The sequence below is a fragment of the Rhineura floridana genome, chromosome 18 (genome assembly GCF_030035675.1).
Source record: "Rhineura floridana isolate rRhiFlo1 chromosome 18, rRhiFlo1.hap2, whole genome shotgun sequence".
Classification (NCBI taxonomy): Eukaryota; Metazoa; Chordata; class Lepidosauria; order Squamata; family Rhineuridae; genus Rhineura; species Rhineura floridana.
In genome coordinates, this window is record NC_084497.1 from 16376090 (window position 1) to 16396393 (window position 20304).

The 20304-nt window shown below is 44.6% G+C and overlaps 1 protein-coding gene across 2 annotated transcripts in view; it reads right to left on the reverse strand.

The window, feature by feature from the left end:
- PHC2 (polyhomeotic homolog 2) overlaps positions 1-19956 on the reverse strand; it is a 120827-nt gene extending 100871 nt beyond the window's left edge. For both annotated transcript variants that reach the window (XM_061600561.1, XM_061600559.1), the window contains exon 1: positions 19849-19956. The gene's annotated coding sequence lies outside the window, so the exon portion shown is untranslated. The remainder of the gene's footprint in view (positions 1-19848) is intronic.
- Positions 19957-20304: the final 348 nt, after the last annotated feature.

The window sequence follows — 20304 nt, forward strand, 5'->3', positions numbered from 1 at the left end:
TGATCCTCAACCCAAGGTATGTTTTTGTTGAAAATTGGGCATTTAAAAGCTAAATCTGGGATAGAGAAAGAAGGAAAGTACAGTTGGAGGGCAGGGGAAGAGAAAGAAATATTACTTGAGATCATGAAAGACTCATCCAGAGCAGCCATTCAGGGCCTACACAACCCCTCCCTTATCCCTTGAATACTGATCACTATTATATGTACACATGAGGGCTAGAGACTTGATTTTTTTTCTTACCTCAATTCCAAAGAAGCTCATCTTTCTTCAGCTAAATACCCTAACCCTTTACAGAATTCCACATATGTGAAAGGCCAATGGCTGGCTATCTGCCTCCTCTTCTTCTTCCCATCCACCTCCTCCCCCCGCCAGCCACTGCACAGCCCTAAATTTCCTGGGAGATGTCATCTTATAAGCATCAAGCATTTAAAAATGTATTATGGCTAGGAAGACATCCATTTCCAGCAGGAAGCAAGAATGGTTATGAGAGGAGAGACCTGACGCCTCCTGCCGTCCCCAAGGTCTGCTCCGCTCTCCACTAAAACTTCTCCAGAGCAATTGTCACCTGCCATCAATCAAACCCCTCTGAAGGGCACTGCTGGAGCAAGACTCAAGGGAGTCAAGACGATGGAATGGAAGAAGACCCCTCCCAGAGTCCCTGCCTCCTCCCATGGGTTCTCTGCCGACCTGCCAAACAGCTTTCTCAATGGCCTGAAGAAAGCAGGGCAACAATCTATGTACCCTCCCCGAGATGGGGAACCTGTACCCCCCCCACCGAGCATGACCAACGATCAGGGCCAATGGGAGTTGCAATTCAGCCACATCTGGAGGCATCAGGTTGCCAACTCTGCTCTAGGGCAAGCATATTTATTTATTTATTTAAAATATTTCTATCCCGCCCTTCTACCCTGAAATAGGGCACTCAGGGCGGCTTACAAAAATAAAATCAGACATGTACATAATAAAATTGTAAGCAGTAAAATCACAAAAACATTAAAATAAATTAAAATACATAAAATACAATATATATATATATATATACACACACACACACACACACACACATATATACATATATATATATATATAAGGATTCATACTAAAGGGACTACAAAGGTAAAATTTAACTTGGAAGACATAAAATCGGTGCCAGGCTCTACCTTTCAAATCAACCTGGAAATCCAAAATCCACACCTTGGCCTCTCGCACCCCTGGGCATTGCAACACAAGGCCTGGGAAAGGGCTGTGGCTCACAGCAAAGCATTTTCTTTGCCTGCAGAACCCGGGTTCAATCCCCGGTGGCATCACCGGGTAGGGCTGGGAGAGGATCCTCGTCTGAAAATCTCAAGAGCCACCGCCAGTCAGGTAATACTGAGTTGGATGGATCAATGATGTGACTTTGTCTATGGAAGCTTCCAATGTTCAGTTTTCCTCAACTCATGCAGGTATTGAAAACATTAGGGCGCCTTCCAGATGCGCTAGAAGTCTGAAATTTAGCATCCAACTACTGGAGGCTCAAGTGGGCTTGGCGGCTAGGAATGTCTTTTTCAGGCTCCAGCCATTTTGCTAGCTAAGCCCCGTTTGTACAGATATGACTCCCACTTTCTTCCATGTGCTGGTTATTTCCCGGCTGGAGCACATACACAACAAAGGTCTACTCCAAGAAGACCCACTGAAATCAGTGGACCTAAGTTAGTCATGTATCTTAATATCAGTGGGTCTACTTGAAGTATGGAAAGTTAAAGAGGAAAGCACAACAGCAGGACTACAGCTGAATGTCAAGAAGACTAAAGTAATGACAACAGAAGATTTATGTAACTTTACAGTTGACAATGAGGACATTGAACTTGTCAAGGATTATCAATACCTCGGCACAGTTATTAACCAAAATGGAGACAATAGTCAAGAAATCAGAAGAAGGCTAGGACTGGGGAGGGCAGCTATGAGAGAACTAGAAAAGATCCTCAAATGCAAAGATGTATCACTGAACACCAAAGTCAGGCTCATTCAGACCATGGTATTCCTGATCTCTGTGTATGGATGTGAAAGTTGGACAGTGAAAAAAGCAGATAAGATAAAAATCAACTCGTTTGGAATGTGGTGTTGGAGGAGAGCTTTGTGGATACCATGGACTGCAAAAAAGACAAATAATTCGGTGTTAGAACAAATTAAACCAGAACTATCACTAGAACTGTATTTTACAGTACTGTATTTTATTAATTGTATTTTAATGATTTTGTACGTCGCCTAGAGTGGCCATCGGCCAGATAGGCGACACAGAAATTAAATTTATTATTATTATTATTATTATTATTGGAAGCTAAAATGATGAAACTGAGGTTATCCTACTTTGGACACATAATGAGAAGACATGATTCCCTAGAAAAGACAATAATGCTGGGAAAAACAGAAGGGAGTAGAAAAAGAGGAAGGCCAAACAGGAGATGGATTGATTCCATAAACAAAGCCACAGACCTGAACGTACAAGATCTGAACAGGGTGGTTCACGAGAGATACTCTTGGAAGTCACTGATTCATAGGGTCGCCATAAGTTGTAATCAACTTGAAGGCACATAACAACAACAACAAAAAAGTGCTATCATATCACTCCTTAGTCTTCTCTTCTCAAGGCTAAACATGCTGAGTTCTTTCAGTCTCTCCTCATAACCCTATATGGCTTAGGTCCAGGCTATTTATCAGACCGTATCTCCCTGTATGAGCCTGCCCGGGCCCTGAGATCCTCAGGAGAGGCCCTTCTCTCAATACCCACATCTTCTCAAGTACGACTAGTGGGGACGTGTGAGAGGGCCTTCTCGGTGGCTGCCCCGAGGCTTTGGAATTCCCTTCCTAGGGAGGTAAGAATGACCCCCTCCTTGCAGTCCTTCCGCCGACAAGCAAAGACCTTCCTATTCCAACAAGCCTTTGGAATTGAAGGCTAAGGATAGGGCGTGAAGGGTGCTGCATTGCTAATGTCTATTATATCATTTTTAAACTAGTTTGAACTTTTTTAGCTATATGTGTGTATGGTTTTAACATTGGAAATAGTTTAATCTTATTTTAATGTAGACTTTGTATGTTTTTAATTATTTGTATTTTTTATCTGGAAGCCGCCATGAGTTCCAGTTTTGGAAAAATGGCGCAGTATAAATAAAGATAATAATAATAATAATAATAGGGCTTTGTTTCCAGTCCCCTGATCATCCTCGTTGCCCTCTCTGAACCTGTTTCAGTTTGTCTTCATCCTTCTTAAAATGTGGTGTCCAGAACTGGACATAGCACTCAAGATGAGGCCTAGTGCTGAGTAGAGGGGAACCAATACTTCATGCAATTTGGAAACTATACTACTGTTAATGCAGCCTAAAATAGCATTTGCCTTTTTTGCAGCCACATCACACTGTTGGCTCATATTCAGCTTGTGATCAACAACAATCCCAAAACCCTTCTCGCGTGCAATATTGCTAAGCCAAGTATCCCCCATCTGCATTAAGTTATGGATAGGACAGGACAGGACAGGACCCCACCATATTCTCCTGATCATAAATTTTTATATTGTTATAACCCACACTGGGACCTTGTAAAGAAGCACAGGCAAAAAAAAATCCAGTTAATGATAAATTAAAAATACTGAAAAATAAAATCAGAAAACTATAAAAGCTAGGGGACATAAAGTGAACCCAGCAAACGGCTAATGGACTCCGAGGAACAGCCTCAGACACTTAACCGTGCATGCACAACGTCCTCTTCCTGCCCTGTCTCCAGTAGTGCAGAGGATGGCCTGTCCCGACCCAAGTTTGAGTAAGCTTTTCTGATGCCTTATGCCAGGGGGCCAGGAACCTTTTTGATCCAATGAGCCAGATCTTTATCTCTCCCCCACCACAGTGGGCCACCCACGTGTTAATCATCTGAAGTCATAATGATGTCAGGTGAGCGACTGCAAGTAGTCCCGCCCACCTTTCAAAGTTGACCCACAGAGTGGGGGACAAGTCTGCTTCACCAATACATTTCCCGCAGGACTGAGTAGAAACTTTTAAATCCTGCTCTCTGCAGGGTCTGAGCAGGATTTAACCCTACACTCTCACTCATCAGCTGCTGTGTGGGGGTTAAATCCTGCTGCTTCAATTCCTCGTGGAGAACTGTGGGGTACAGTCCACATAGAACTGGACCCTGCTCCCGAGTCCCCACATCAGCTGTCATCACCCACCCATCAGAGGCGGGTGTGGCTTGGAGGGAGGAGAGACTTTGTGGGCCAAACTGGATCCCCCCAGTAGGCTAAGATTGGTCCCTGGGCTAGAGGTCCCCACCCCACGCATGCTTACTTGAATTTGGACTGAAACATTGGAGCTGGCGTCCACAAGAGGAAAAGAGAGATCAAGAGGCAATCCAGCCCTAATTCCCAGCTTGATAAACCATGATTTATGAAGTTGCAATTGTTACAACTGAGCTGGTCCTGTGTCTGTAGCCTAACACAGTACTGCACATTCAAGCCACTGAGTACAATGAACTCAACTGTGTACAGCCACAATTCCTTATTACTTTCCTAGTAATTTTGGCTGTTACTGGCATGGGAGAAGCATGTTTAACATTGCACCGCGTGCTGAGCTGAATGCGCCTCAGTACCATCTTAGAGATGGGAGTGGCTGAAAGCTGTACTGTACAGGGCTCACCCCCAGTTCCTTACTTGCTAGGGTCCCATGGGGTCATCACACTGAGCACTGGTCAAGCACACAATTTGACCAGAGAAAATGATGTTGGGACTGTTCTCTGGCCGTGGAGGTACACGATATGGGGTGGACCCAAGCGTACTTTGGGGTTCAGGCATGTGTAAAACTTTAGTTCTTTTCTGAGTTTCCAGACTGAGCTGGGTTTCGAACATTTGGGCAAATAAGGAACTGGGAACCAGTAACCAATTTCACAAACCCAGTACACAAAGTCACTGACAGACCATCCTAGACCGTGAGTCAGACTCTGTTCAAGCACATCGTTAGCCATCAAGGAGCCACAAATTAATCAGCCTGCCATGGGGAGTAAAATTAAGAATTCAACCTTCCTCCCCCATCTGGCTCCTCTCATCTCCATTTGAAGGGACTGCCTCCCTCCCACAAGGGAGGCTTGATCTTTTCATCAATAAGCACTTAAATATAGAGCCCTCGTTTCTGTTTCAAACCAGATTACAACTAGATTCCTTTCCTTCCGCTTCCTCCACCATGGGCATGGTGGCTCCTACCTTCTGTCCTCACAATAATCCTGCGAGGGAGGGTGCACAGAGATAATAACTGGCCTAAAAGGTTGCACAGTGAGACTTGTGGCCGAACACAGGATCTGAACTCAGGCCTCTCTGCTTTAAGGAACCTACACACCTGTGCTCTAACCATTGCACCACACCGTCTCTCACAGTGTTGTTGATCGCAGAAAATAAATGCCTCCGAAAGGTAAAGGGATTTTGCAGGCTCACCAGAAACTGTGATGGCCCTCCAGAAGTGGCTGGACTCCAGCTCCCATCATCCTGGACCGCTGGACCGTGGCTGGATGCTGAAAGTTGGGAGTCCAACCCTCTCTGGAAGGGCCTCACCGCTTCCCCACCCCTAGGCTGCCATATCAACTCTGCCATGCAAAATAAGCCACATACACACACATTTTTAAACAGCCTGCCCACACTTCTACAGGTTAAGATATTTGTGGCTTAAAATGGGGGGGGGGGGGAGAAGAGAGAAAATTAATTTGTACATCTTCCTTCCCTGATGCCCTATAGCAGTGGTAACCCGTACGATTTCCAGATTTTGTTGCATGCTCAACTCCCATCAGCTGAAGCCAGCATGGCCAGTGGTCAGCAGATGTTGGGAGTCCGGCAACATCTGGACCACATCACACTAGCTACTGGATGGACTTCTGGGAAGGGTTGCTTTGCCTGTGCTGCCTCTGAGTCGAGCTCTCGTCTCAGAAGAAGCTTTCTCACCTTTAAAATCAGTCAAAATGTTCTTTTTGACTGGTAAAGATTTTCTCCCGGACAGGGAGAAACGTAGAGATTAACCACAAAGCCTGTTTTTGTGGGGAGGACTGGATTTCATTTATTTATGAGAGAAGGTTCAAACTGCAATGCCGGACGGACTTTCATCAAGCTCTAGCTGATTACAGCGACACATTTATCTTTTCTTCAAAGAAAAACGGACTATAACAGGCAGATAAGCATCCTTCTTTCTATTTTCTTTTTTCACTTGGTTTAAATTGTTGCAGCAAAAAAGAGATTTGTCAATGAATCAGCTGTGAAGAACTTCTGGGTGAGTTATGGCTTTCCTCTTTCACTCACAAAATTAAGGAGGAAAGAAATTGAAAAAGCTTATATTTGTTTTTATTGCAAAAAGCTGTCCTGGAGGTGCATTCTAAAGATACCAACGGAAGAGGGATTTCTATTTCGAGGAGGGGAAAAAAAAAATTATTATTTTAGTCTATTTCATTTTGACGAATCTGCTTGTTCATGACGCCACTAATTGTTTTGATGTTGGGAACTAAGTTTGTTTTGTATTCCTGAACACATAAGAGATAAGGCAGGCTGTATTGTCTACACTGATGTCAGCAAGCCTGTAATATTAACCCAATTGTGGCTGAAATAATTTTTGTTTCTGTGGTTTTAAGAATGACAACCAGGAAAGTGATTGAGACCATGGAAGAAATTATGTTTCAGAAAATAATGGGTGAGATTGAGATAAAGAAACAAACCCTGAGACAGGGTAGACAGGAGATGAAAATTGAATTTAACAAAATGACGCAGGAGCTTAAAGAAATAGGAGATTCTGTGAGAGAGGTGTTTGATGAGATTAGAGATGAGAAAAGAAAAATTAAAGGGAAGCTACAAGCCCTGGAGATTGGAACAAATGTGAAATTGGAAAAAGATTTGGAGTTTATGGATGTTAGAAATAAAGTTTACTGTTTGGAATTCAATGTTGTCTCTGAAGAAATTAATGAAGATTTTGGTGGTAAAGTTATCAATGTCTTGGATAATTTTCTGGACTGGAATGATGTGATGGAGCTTGACATAGAAAAAATCTATGGAGTTGGCTACAGATATGTGACAGTGGAGAAACTCTTAAGAGATGAGCCAGTGCATTTTGTAAAAAAGAAGAACAGAGATATGACTTTGCAGCAATATTTCAGCAACATATTCAGAATTCTTGACTGGAATGATGTGATGGGGCTTGACATAGAAAAAAATTATGGAATTAACTACAAATATGTGACAATGGAAAAACTTTTAAGAGATGAGCCAGTGCATTTTGTAAAAAAGAAGAACAGAGATGTGACCTTACAACAATATTTCAGCAACATATTCAGAATTGATGGCAAGGACATATTTGTGATGGGGGAAATTCCCATCAGACTCTTGTTATATGACTATGGCTATGACAGCAAGATCATGGGATACTGATAATGGATGAATGGATACTGAAACCACTGGATTTAACAGGACTATTGAAGATGGAAGATGGAATTAATATTGATAATGGAAGAATGGTTATGGAAATTATTGGACCTAACAGATTTGACGAGATAGATTAATCAATATGTTTATTTGGACTATGGCTATGACAACAAGATTATTGTGGGATACTGATAATGGAAGAATGGCTACTGAAATTACTGGACTTAACAGGATTATTGAAGATGGAAGATGGAATTAATACAGATAATGGAAGAATGGCTATTGAAATTATTGGGCCTAACACTTTTGAATCAGATGGATTAAGCGATATGTTTATTTGGAGAAAAATTGAAAGATATATCTCTCAAGGAATTGAAACCTCTCTGACTTTTTGTGGAAAGAATAAAGTAATGTTTATGAGATTTGATGATTAATTAAGATAACTACAGGAGGAAAGTGATTTTATAATATAATTTTACAGACAGGATTGTTATATATTGTAGACCTATAACTGATCTGCGACAAATCGGAAGTCAACATTTTATTTTATTGTTTAATTGTTTTTGTTTTGTTTTGTTTTTTGTCTTTGAAAATTTGAATAAAAATTAATGATAAAAAAAAAGAAAGCAGAAGGGGGGAAGACACTAACTTGATGATGGGCAGTTACCTGCCTAATTTGCACTTGAAAAGGAATGTACACAGGCAATCATTACTGAGTTCAGAATAAAGATCGATACCAGTTAAAAAAAAAAAAAAAAAACACTAGCTACTGGATGTTCTGACAGGTGAGTAACTGTCTACAAAGACTGTATTGACTCCCATGGAAAGTTCCAAGCTATGGCAATCAGAGTGGTGGGCATATCTTAGTATAAGAGTCGTTGAAATGGAAATGGACTGCCTTCAAGTCGATCCCGACTTAGGGCTACCCTATGAATAGGGTTTTCATGGTAAGCGGTATTCAGAGGGGGTTTCCCATTGCCTCCCTCTGAGGCTAGTCCTCCCCAGCTGGCCAGGGCCTGCTCAGCTTGCCACGGCTGCACAAGCCAGCCACTTCCTTGTCCGCAACTGCCAGCTGGGGGGCAACTGGGCTTCTTGGGACTCTGCAGCTCGCCCACGGCTGCACTGGTGGCAGGGCACGTAACCCCTGAGCCATTCACTGTGGGGTGGTCTTTAGCTGGCCCTTTACCCCCAGGAGACATGAGCGGGGATTTGAACTCACAGACTCTGGACTCCCAGCCAGGCTCTCCTCCCCACTGTGCTATACCAGTTGTATTAACAGTCATTAGTCTATGTATTTTCCTTTTTAAAAAAATTGGTCCCAAGATTTTTGTCTTTTGGATCACATACGTACACCAAAGGAGGCTGGCACCAGCGTAACTGCAAACAGTCTGAACAAACACAGGGATGTATTCAGCTAAGCTTTACTCAGAATAGACCCAATGAAACTAAGACCCAAGTTAGTCATGCACATTAACTTCAATTGGCCTACTCTGAGTAGGGCAAGCACTGAATGCATCCAACAGTTTGTTTTTTTTAAAGGGTTGTATTCAACTAACTTTGACTCAGAGTAGACCCACTGAAATTAACAGGCATGACTAACATAGGTTCATCAATTTCAATGGGTCTACTCTGAGCCTAAGGTAGTAGCCACTTTAATACTCAACATTTATATAGCACTTTCAACACACTTCACATACATTGTTGAGTCCTAATCCTTACAACAGCCCTGTAAGGGAAGTCAGTAGCCCTCACACTGCAGACATGGGAACTGAGGCAAGCTGCTCACTCGCTCTCAGCCTAAGGCCACCGAATGAGTCATGAGGGAGGGGAGATTCAAACCAGGGGCTTTCCAATCCAAAGCGCTGTCTTCTCGCCACGATGCCATGCCACCTCTTTCGTTTTGAAACAGCAACTGACACATCAGCTTATGCTTGCTGAAACAAGTCGGCCTCAGCTCAGTTTTTCATGCCAAGGTCCACATTCCCTCATGGCAAACGTCTGAGGGCCGCATGCCAGTGATGGGAGGGGCCAGAGACAAGAATGGGTGGAACAACAGATGTGACCCATAGCTGGAAGAGGCCACAGCTAAGAGCTGCCCTAGCCCTCCCGTCAACAACAACAACAACAATAAAGTAACACCAGGTAGCTGGGTCTTAGCTAGGGTTGCCAGGTTCAATCCCTGAGACTGATCCTGTATCTTTAGGAGAAGAGAAAGCCAGCCAAGTGCAGGTGTTCTTGCAACCCTGTAATGGGAAAAACCACAAGGTGGAATTCTTCTTTCCCCCTGCACAACTTTTAAAGATACAGAAGACCTCTTGGTTGCCAGGCCCGGCCTCCAAGCTGTATCTTTAAAAGTTGTGCAGGGGGAAGGGAGAATTCCACCTTGTGGTTTTTCCCATTACAGGGTTTCATTAACACCTGCACTTGGCTGACTTTCTCGTCTCCTAAAGATACAGGATCAGTCTCAGGGACTGAACCGGGCAACCCTAGTCTTAGCAGCCATTTTAATTGCCCCCAACACTCTGGGGCATTGTGGGATATTAAAATGGAAGCCAGGCAGCCAGCCACCCGGTCGTGCTTGGAAGGTTACCTAGTACCTGCCACCACAGCCAGGTGGCTCACCAGGCCCCAGTAAATGAGGAGAGGGATCCCCAGAGCAGCATTTGCGCTCTTAAACCCGGAACTGGCCCCGGTTATCTTACAGTTTGCCAAAGGCTCTATTCCAGGGGTGGGGAAACCCACATGGGAAACCCTCCCCCATCCAGTCTGCCATTCCTTGGTGTGCCAAACAGCCCTGCATGGTGCCATGCGGTTCATGCGAGTGCATATAAATGCACTGGATTCAGAATCAAGATACATTCTCACATAGCCGGTACAGATTCATCTGCTAGAGAGCCCGGGGGAAGTGGTTAAACCCTCAGGAATGTTAACTCTACCAACCCATGCAAGCAAACTCTTCACAAGGGGAGGGGGGGGAAACGGGACAGGGACCAGGAAATCAGGACTGCCAGCGAAGTCTGTAACTCTGCCCTTCTTCCATCCACTTGTCCTTGCTTGCCCTGCGACAGGCAACACTCAAGTGAGAGGCACCGGCCTTGGAAGAGTCCTGGCACCAACACTTGGCAACCTGCTGTGGGCACAGAGCCCAGGAGCAGCCCACCTGCTCTACTGTTTTCCTGCATGCTTGTGCTAGGTGTCTGAGGCCGGTAACCACTATTTTAAGCTTCCCACAATGCCCGTGACATAATGTCACACCAAGGTATTGTGGGAAAGGTTACGTCCACCACTGGGGGCCCACCAATGTAAAAAGGGGGTCCACCAGTGGAGTCCCGAAAAGTGCAGACCTCCTGTCTAGGAGGAAAAGTTGAGATGGGTCTATTTCAGGATTGGGAAATCTTTTTCAGCTCAAGGGCCACATCCCTCCTGGGTAACCTTCCAAGGGCCACATGATACTGGTGAGTGGGGCCAGAGGAAAAAAAATGGGAAGAGAAACTGATGTAATTTTTACCTTTGCAAAGTAGGCTAGTTTCTAGGCAAGCAGCCTTCTCTATTCTCCATCCAAACTAGAGGCATGATCAACATTTCAGTAGGGCAAAAACAGTTCTGAGCGCCAGATATTTGGGTATGGAAGGCCTCATTTGACCATCAGGCCTGAGGTTCCCAACCCCTGGTCTATTTAGATGGACTCCAAATACAGTTTCATACACACACCTTCCACATGGACCCCTGCTGCTTTGGCCCTGGGGTCAAGGCCCAACCAGGCCACTCTCCAATACTGCGCAACACACACTTTTTTCTTACACTGTTTTTACATAGATCCCATCCTTTCTCTAATGCAGGCTTCAGAAGAGGAGGTGGGCTGGAATTATGCCAGTTACCTCCCCCACCCCCAAAACCCAGTGCTCTTCAACATTCTTATTAATGACTTGGTTGAGGAGGTGCAGAGAATGCTTATCAAACTTGCAGATGATACAAAATTGGGAGGTATAGCTAGTACCTTGGAAGACAGAAACAAAATTCAAAGGGATCTTGATAGGCTGGAGCACTGGGCTGAAAACAGGATGACGTTCAATAGCGATAATTGCAAACACCCAGGAAAAAGAAACCAAATGCACAGTTATAAGATGGGGGACACTTGGCTCAGCAATACTACATGCGAGAAGGATTTTGGGATTGTTGTTGATCACAGGCTGAATATGAGCCAACAGCGTGATGTAGCTGCAAAAAAGGCAAATGCTATTTTAGGCTGCATTAATAGAAGCATAGTTTTCAAATTGCATGAAGTACTCGTCCATCTATTTGGCACTGATTAGGCCTCATCTTGAGCACTGTGTACAGTTCTGGATATGCACTTTAAGAAGGATGAAGACAAACTGGAAAGGGTTCAAAGGACGGCAACGAAAGGGGACTAGATCAGGGGACTGGAAACAAAGCCTTATAAGGAGAGACTGAAGAAACTGGGCATGTTTAGCCTTGAGAAGAGAAGACTGAGGGAAGGTATGATAGCACTCTTCAAGTACTTGAAAGGCTGCCACACAGAGGAGGGCCAGGATCTCTTCTCGATCGTCCCACAGTGCAGGACACAGAGTAATGGGCTCAAGTTGTGGACAGCCATATTTTGACTGAACCTCAGGAAAAACTTCCTACCTGTTAGAGCAGTACGACAATGGAACCTATGACCTAGGGAGGTGGTGGGCTCTCCAACACTGGAGGTTTTCAAGAGGCAGCTGGACAGCCACCTGTTGGGTATGCTTCAGTTTGGATTCCTGCATTGAGCAGGGGGTTCCAACTCTATTAGTCTATGATTCTATTAACTATTTCATACTGTTTTAGTGATAAAACATAACTGTTTTTCATGCTTTTTATAAACCACTTAGAGGTCTTGACATTTAAGCTATGTAAATTTTGTTGTTATGTGCCTCCTAGTCGATTACGACTTATGGCGACCCTATGAATCAGTGACCTCCAAGAGCATCTGTCGTTCAGATCTTGTAAGTTCAGGTCTGTGGCTTCCTTTATGGAATCAATCCATCTCTTGTTTGCCCTTCCTCTTTTTCTACTCCCTTCTGTTTTTCCCAGCATTTTGTGAGATACCAAATTAAATAATGCTTTCTTGAAGAATTCTGTTGGTCACAGTCTGCTGGGGCTGACAGATGGGCGTTACCAAAAATTGTTCAAAGGGGGTTCTTGAACTCAGCTTTTCTGAACTGAACTGAACTTTAAGAAAGCGCTCCCCATTGTTATGGGTGATTTCAATGCCAGGTCTGGCCCCCACAATGATGCGCTATTTGCTTCAAACCTCTGGGGGGGCGAGGACACCGCCCCATACTTCCCAGGCTATGCTAGGACTTCCAAGGACCTCAAGATAAATTATGGTGGAATATGTTTATATCGATTCCTTGCTAGCCACAGCCTAATAATGTTGAATGGTCATAATCAGATAGATTCATGTGTGGAATTTACCTACATTTCTGGCCTCGGGTGCAGTGTCATCGATTATGCCTTAATCTCGCATTCCCTGTTCAAGTTTATTTTAAACTTTTCTGTTGGCTCCAGACAGGATAGTGATCACTTTCCCCTTACCTTTTCCTTTTATCTACCAGAACGCGGTCACTTGCTCCTTACCCATAAACCAATGGTAAATCCAATCCACCCCACCCATAAAAGGACCTTTTGGACTCCCACAGTAGCCTCTAATGTGGCCTTATTTCTCACTTCCCCCTCCGCCCTGTCCTTACAGAAGGAGATCACGCACGCTACCGATCCATATTTAGCGTCAATAGCGTATAATTCCTTAACTATAAACCTTAAAGCCTCTATTATCCCGTCATCTTCTTCCTTCAGGGCTCCTCTTATCACTGGTTTTCCCAGATGGTTTGATAAGGACTGCCTTGATGCTAAGAAACAGCTGAGACGGTTATACCATCAATATCGACACCAAAATTTAACCACCCTCCCCCGAGTATTTTATTATCAAAAAATACTACAAGCATATGATAGTCACCAAAAAAAGGCAGGTGATGCATGAAGATTGGGAAGCCTTAATTCAAGCTTCCAGATCAAATAATTCGAAGTGTTTCCGGGAGCTGGTCTCTGGTTCTATGAGACCACTAAATCCGGCCCCTTGCCACATTTCCCCATACCTCTGGGAGAAATATTTCTCTGCAAGCAACGAGACTGTAAATGCCGTTTCCTTTATTGATAATTTAACAAATCTTCCCACTTGGCCACCTGTAACCCAAAAAGAAATTATTGATTTGATTGCTAGCTTGAAATCCGGCAAAGCTCCTGGACCTGATAATATACTCTCTGGAATGTTGAAAGTGCACCAAGCTTGGTGGGCCCCTCTTCTAGCAAATTTCTTTACTCTGATCAATAACTCTGGATGCTTTCCTGAGTCTTGGCTCGAATCCATAGTTATCCCTATATTTAAAAAAGGGAACAATGAGGACCCAGCAAATTACCGCCCAATTAGCCTCCTTTCCATTATTGGCAAACTATATGCCTGCTACTTAAAAGAGAGACTCTCATCTTGGTTGGAGGAGGATAATATCCTTGGGAGGGAGCAGGCAGCTTTCCGGAAAGGTAGGTCTGGGATAGAGCACTGTGTGATTTTAAATCACTTAGCTGAAAAATACAAGAACCGCTGGGGTAACGGCCTGTTTGTTGCCTTTGTCGACTTGAAATCGGCTTTTGATTCCATCCCTAGGGAGATACTATGGGCGAAATTTGCAAAATCCACGATTGACAAGAGACTCCTCTTCTTAATTAGCCGACTGCACCACCACACATCCTTTCGTGTTAGATGTAGTCGTGAAGGACATCTCACAAACCCCATTACTACAACAAAAGGAGTCAGACAAAGCTGCATACTAGCCCCACTTCTATTTAATTTTTTCATGAATGATCTGTCCCTTTATTGTCAATCCCCGGACTTCCACCCCCCTAAGTTAGCGAACCTGCATTGTCCTCTGTTATTGTATGCAGATGACGCTGTTCTCCTTTCTGTTTCTAAAGTAGGACTCAAACACCTAACAAAAGCTTTTATGAGCTTCTGTCATGATAACAAACTATCTATAAACTTTTCCAAAACTAAGATCTTAGCTTTTGCCAAGCACTCTCCTGCTCACGAATGGACAATCAATACCCATAAAATAGAACAGGTTTCTCATTTTAAATACCTTGGTATACTATTTCATTCCTTTCTGTCCTGGACTCCCCATATCCGAGGGGCTATTTCTACTGCTCGCAACTCAGCCAGTGGTATTCGAAGGTTCTTCTTCACTAAAGGAGGACAATACATTCCGGCAGCCCTAAAGGTTTTTAGATCCAAAACTATTTCTCAACTTCTCTACGGGGAACCTTTATGGATTGGCGCCTTCAACTCTTCTGTGGAGGCAATTCTCTCTTTGTTTCTCAGACAAATTTTTGGTGTTCCTAGGTGCGTTCCTGCGGCGGTCCTTAGGTTAGAATCCGGTCTAGTCTCACTTGAGTCCCAAGCATGGTTGGCCGCCCTAAATTTCTGGCTTAAAATGTCTTATGAAAAATCCACTGGCTATCTCCCTTTACTCTGGGAAGACTCTTTTACCTCGAAATGGGCCCTAACTTTTACAAACTACCTTGCAAGTATTGGCCTCTCAATTGAACATCTGATGTCCCACGCTCCAGAGACAGTTAAACTTTCTATCCGGTCTCGTATCAGCAATATGGATTTCCAATGCTCCATTACCGGAGCCACCTCGACCTCTTCTATTCACTTTGGTCTGAGCTTTGCGCCTATGCTCAGTGCCCCTTATCTGGAAACTCTCACGATCCCCAAATATCGTCTAGCCTTCACAAAGGCTAGATTTAACTGTCTTACCTCTGCCTTACTCGAAGGGAGATTTAAACGTATTCCGTATGCAAACCAATTATGCCTTTGCGGTGCCAGCGCCATAGAAACTCTCTCTCACGTCATCTTTGAGTGCGCCCTATATGGTGATATTCGCTCCAAATTCATAACCCCCATCATAAATAAATACCCCCACAAACCGCTTGACTGTTTACTTTTCCATCTTTTGTCAGCGGCTAATAGGGATACTATCTTTCCAGTCGCTAAATACATTTCCGCGGCCCAATCAATACGGAGGGCATTTATCACTTCAGAAGCTTCCGCTACCTTATTGTAACTGTTTCCCTTGTTGTTCTATAGTTTTATTGTTTTAACATGACTGCATCTTTGTAACCTTTTGTTATAAATGTACATAGTTTTATTTACAAATGTTTTTGGTCTATGACTATCAATAAAGATTTGAAAGAACTTGCCAGCTTTTCAAGGTCAGTATATGATAAATGATTGCAACTTATGAGTCTTGGAGTCCATAACTAACAGGGGACCATATAGACTATTGTTGCAATTTTTGGATGGATGCTAGGCTACCTATGTTTGGCTTTAGACATAACTTGTGTTTATAATGGACATAAATGGCTTTATAAGATTTAGATTAATTTAGGTTTCAAAGAATTTACATTTAAAGTGTTATTCCTGAGTGAGTGCTGTTTGTCTAATGTTTGCTGAATATTCTATTAATTTTTTAAAGTTTGATATAGTCTACAACAACCTAAGTCTTTGGCTTTTATTTAAATTTTTTTTTAACATCCACGTATAATTAAAGTACAACTGAACATTGCCCTGTGTTTTTAAGAGTCGTTATGTTGTCCATTATCTCTGTTTGTAACCCCTGATGGAATATTGCACTCCAAGATATGCAGCGCTTAAATAACAACATATGGAGACCCAAGACTGAGGAACACTTGTTGAAATTATAGAGGTTTTAGTCGTCTCCTCCCAAACTCCCCATTTAAGTGGTACCATCAAGTACCTGATGTTTGTGTCACCCACATTACTGAACAGTTACTCCTAGACGGATACACATTATGAAAAGTTTTCTTTTAGAACAGGCATGGGGTACCTTCAGTCATCCAGATGTTGCTGAACTACAACTCTTATCAGCCCCAGCAAGCATGGCCAAGGATGATGGGAGTTGTAGTTCAGTAATGTCTGGAGGATGAAAGATCCTTCGCACCTGGCACAGAACTTAAATTTAAATTTTTATTTTTATGTTCAGTGTGGATTCAACACATCCCTGTTTATGTGATCTACCCTAAAGGGCTGTTGTGTTGCTCAAAAGAGATTACTTCGACTTGTTGCACAGGGTTGCTAGATTACTGTTTGGCTTAAGGCTGGACTGAACAAGTCAAGAGCTGTACAAGGGGCTCCTTGCCCAAATTTGTTCTGGGGTTATCAACACCCTCATCCACTCTGATAACGATTTAGAGCTGGTGTAGCAAGAGAAACGGAGCCACAAGAGCCCTGGTCCAAATTTCTTCTCGGCCATAAATTCAGCTGGGGCCCCCCATGGGCAATCAAAACTCCTGGCCTTACACTAGGGATAGGAACCCTTTGGCCCTTCTGATGTTGCTGGACTACAGTTAACATAATCCTGGAAACTGGGAGTCCCAAGAACATCTGGAGGGCAACAGGTTACCCATCCCTGTCTTCCACATCTGTTTTAAATATTACAGAAATCTGGGTACAGAGATGGTGCTCATGTGGGTTGCTTTGTATTTTACCAAAGATGGGCATGATAGGGGTTATAAAATTCTGCATGGTATGGAAAAGTATTAGAATTCTGTTTTAAAGCTTCCTAGTCCCAGGCTATGGTCTGAAGGCGCATAAGGTCAGCTCCCTGCTGAACCTAACCAGGGTCTGATCTGGTCAGTGCCTGGATGGGAGACCGCTAGAGAACCATATGTAAGCCATCTTGGGTTTCTATCATGAAGAGAAAGGCAGGGTATAAATGTAATAAATAAATAATAAAATAGTTTAATTCTAATACTAGAATTCAAATTCACCCAATGCAATTTATGGGCAGCAGATTCAGGGCACAGCCCAGAGGCAGAATTCTTTGCATGCAGAAGGTCCCGGGTTCAATCTCTGGCATCTCCAGGTAGGTCTAGGAATGTCCCCTGTCTGAAATCTGGGAGAGCTGCTGCCAGTCAGTGCAGACAACACTGAGCTAGATGGACCAATAGCCCAACTCAGCATAAGGCAGCTTCCCGTCTTCCTAAAAAAGGAAGCACTCCTTCAGGTGGCACACAGTTAAATGACAAAGATGTGCCACAAGATGAGGCGATGGCCACTGGCTTAGGTGGCCTTTGTCTGTCAGATCACTTTATCTGTTAGTCATAAGGCTAAGTGGATCATCCATGTTCAGAGGCAGTATACCTTTAAATACCAGACGTAGACAAGCAACATAAGAACATAAGCAGAGTCACCTGGATCAGGCCAGTGGCCCATCTAATCCAACATCCTGTCCTCACAGTGGACACCCAGATGCCTGTTATGGGAAGCCCGCAAGCAGGACCTGACCACAAGCGCACTCTCCCCTCCTGCGGTTTCCAGCAACTGATATCCATGCTTCCTCCTACGTTGGATGCAAAGCATAGCCATCATGGCTGGTGATCCTTTTATCCTTCGTGTCACCCTTTAAGGCATGCCAATTTGGTGGCCACCACTGACCCCTGTGGGAGCAAATTCCATAGCTCCAGGGCCTTATAAGCCCCTTTCAACTCAACTCTTCTATGATTCAAACTATACTCTGCATGAAGAAGTACTTCCTTTTGCCTGCCCTGAATCTTCCCACATTCAGCTTCACTGGATGTCTCCAAGTTCTAGTGTTGTGAGGGAGAAAAAAAACTTTCCTGTATCCACTTTCTCCTTGCCATGTATAATTTGACACTGTTCTATCATGTCTCTTCTTACTCACTTTTCTCTAAACCTGAGGATCGTAACCTGTGCTCCATGGACTGGCTTCAGGGGTTACGTGCACAGAAAAAAATTAATTTCCAATGCAATCACATAAACTGTATTTACTTATTTACCTGAAAGCCACAGACCTGAACTTACAAGATGTGAACAGGGTGGTTCACAACAGATGCTATTGGAGGTCACTGAGTCATAGGGTCGCCATAAGTCGTAATCGACTTGGGCACATAACAACAACAAACTTATTTATTTATTTGAGGGGTCCATAGCTTTCGTCAGATTCTCAAAGGGGTCTGTAACCTAAAAAAATTAAGAACCACTGTTCTAAACTAAGAAGCCCCAAATGTTAACACCTTTGTTCATAGACGAGTCGCTCCATCCCCTTAAACGTTTTGGTTGCCCTTTTCAGAACGTTTTCCAACTCTACAATGTCCTTTTTTGAGGTGAGGCAACGAGAATTGTACACAGTATTCCAAATGTGACTGCACAATAGGTTTGTATAACGGCATCGTGATATTGGCAGTCTTATGTTCAGGTCCTTTCCTAGTCTACAGGGCTTCTTGGCGGCATCCTTCTGGCCATGCTAGAAACCGACTGACTAAAACAGTAGCCAAAGTGGTATCCCCTCCATATGTTGCTGGACTCCAGCTCCCATCAACCCCTGCAGCCAGCACGCCCAATGGTCAGGGGTGATGGGAGTTGTAGCCCAGCAACATCCGGAGAGGGTATCACATTGGTTATCCCTAAAACGTTTGGCCTGATCCAGAAAAGACTCTTCTTACAGTTTTTGTTGTAGTGATTAGGTGTTGGGCTGCGACCTGGGAGACCAGGGTTCGAATCCCCACACAGCCATGAAGCTCCCTGGGTGACCTTGGGCCAGCCACTGCCTCTCAGCCTCAGAGGAAGGCAATGGTAAACCCCCTCTGAATACTGCTTACCATGAAAACCCTATGCATAGGGTCACCATAAGGTGGAATTGACTTGAAGGCAGTCCATTTCCTTTTCATTTATTTCTACAGCACTCAGCAGCATACAAAGGACTGCATACAGCAAGGAGGAAAAGCTCAGCTCTCTGCCCCGAGGGCCTTACAACCTAACACGCCAGAACGAAAACGCGCTCTGGGAACACAAAGCGTCAGGACCATCTCCATGGTCCTTCCACGCTTATAACACAACTGCCCTCCAAAGAAATTCTGAAAGCTGCCATTATTGCCGTTGCTGTTGTTTCTAAAGGATCGCACGGAGTGCCCCTCAATTACATCCCTCCCAACAGCTGCCCCTCTCCCTCCCCTCTGCAACGCTGCGTTGCTCAATGACAGAGCATCCGCCTTGCGCGCACAAGGTCCCGGGTTCATCCCAACGGCGTCTCCAAGCAGGTCTGAAACCCTGGCGAGGCGCTGCCGGCCAGTGCGGACCATACTGGCCAGGGTGGACCAACAGCCCTATTCAGTGAAAGGCAGCTGAACATTGCAACCGCGCCTTGCAAATGACACCAGCCGCCCCCCCCTCAAGTCATTGCAATGCTCAGGCCTTGCAGGAGGGCAGCAGCAGGAGAAGGAGCCACCCTCACCCCACTCCCGGCTCGCCACCACCATGGCAGGCAGGCAGCCTGCCCACTCCGCCTTACCTGGCCTCCACGAACATGCGCGGCGACCATTCAGCCTGCCCCGCGCGCGCTGTCTGGCTCTCGCTTTTGCTGCTGGCGCGCGCAGGGGGGGTGGAGGAGGAGAAGAGAAATGCCAGGATTCATTAGCATTCCTGCGTGCGTCACGTGCGCGCGGCCGCCAATGGCTGCCCGGGCTTTCTGTCCCCGCCCCTCCCTCTCTGGACTCCCACCAAGCAGCCAAGCCAGGTGGGGGAGGGGAAGAGAGAGGGGGGGGAAGTCTGCATGCCCCAGACGGTTTCCATAGCAACTGGGAAGGGGCGGAGGGGGGGCAACCCCACCCAAAGCAAATCTCGTTGCTTTGGACCCCCTCTTGGTGGAGAGTAAAGGCAGGCCTCCTCCCCCCCCTTTTCTTAGCCAGCGTATGCAAATATATGTAAAATGCAAATATATTTAAAATGCATGCAGTAGCAACAAAAT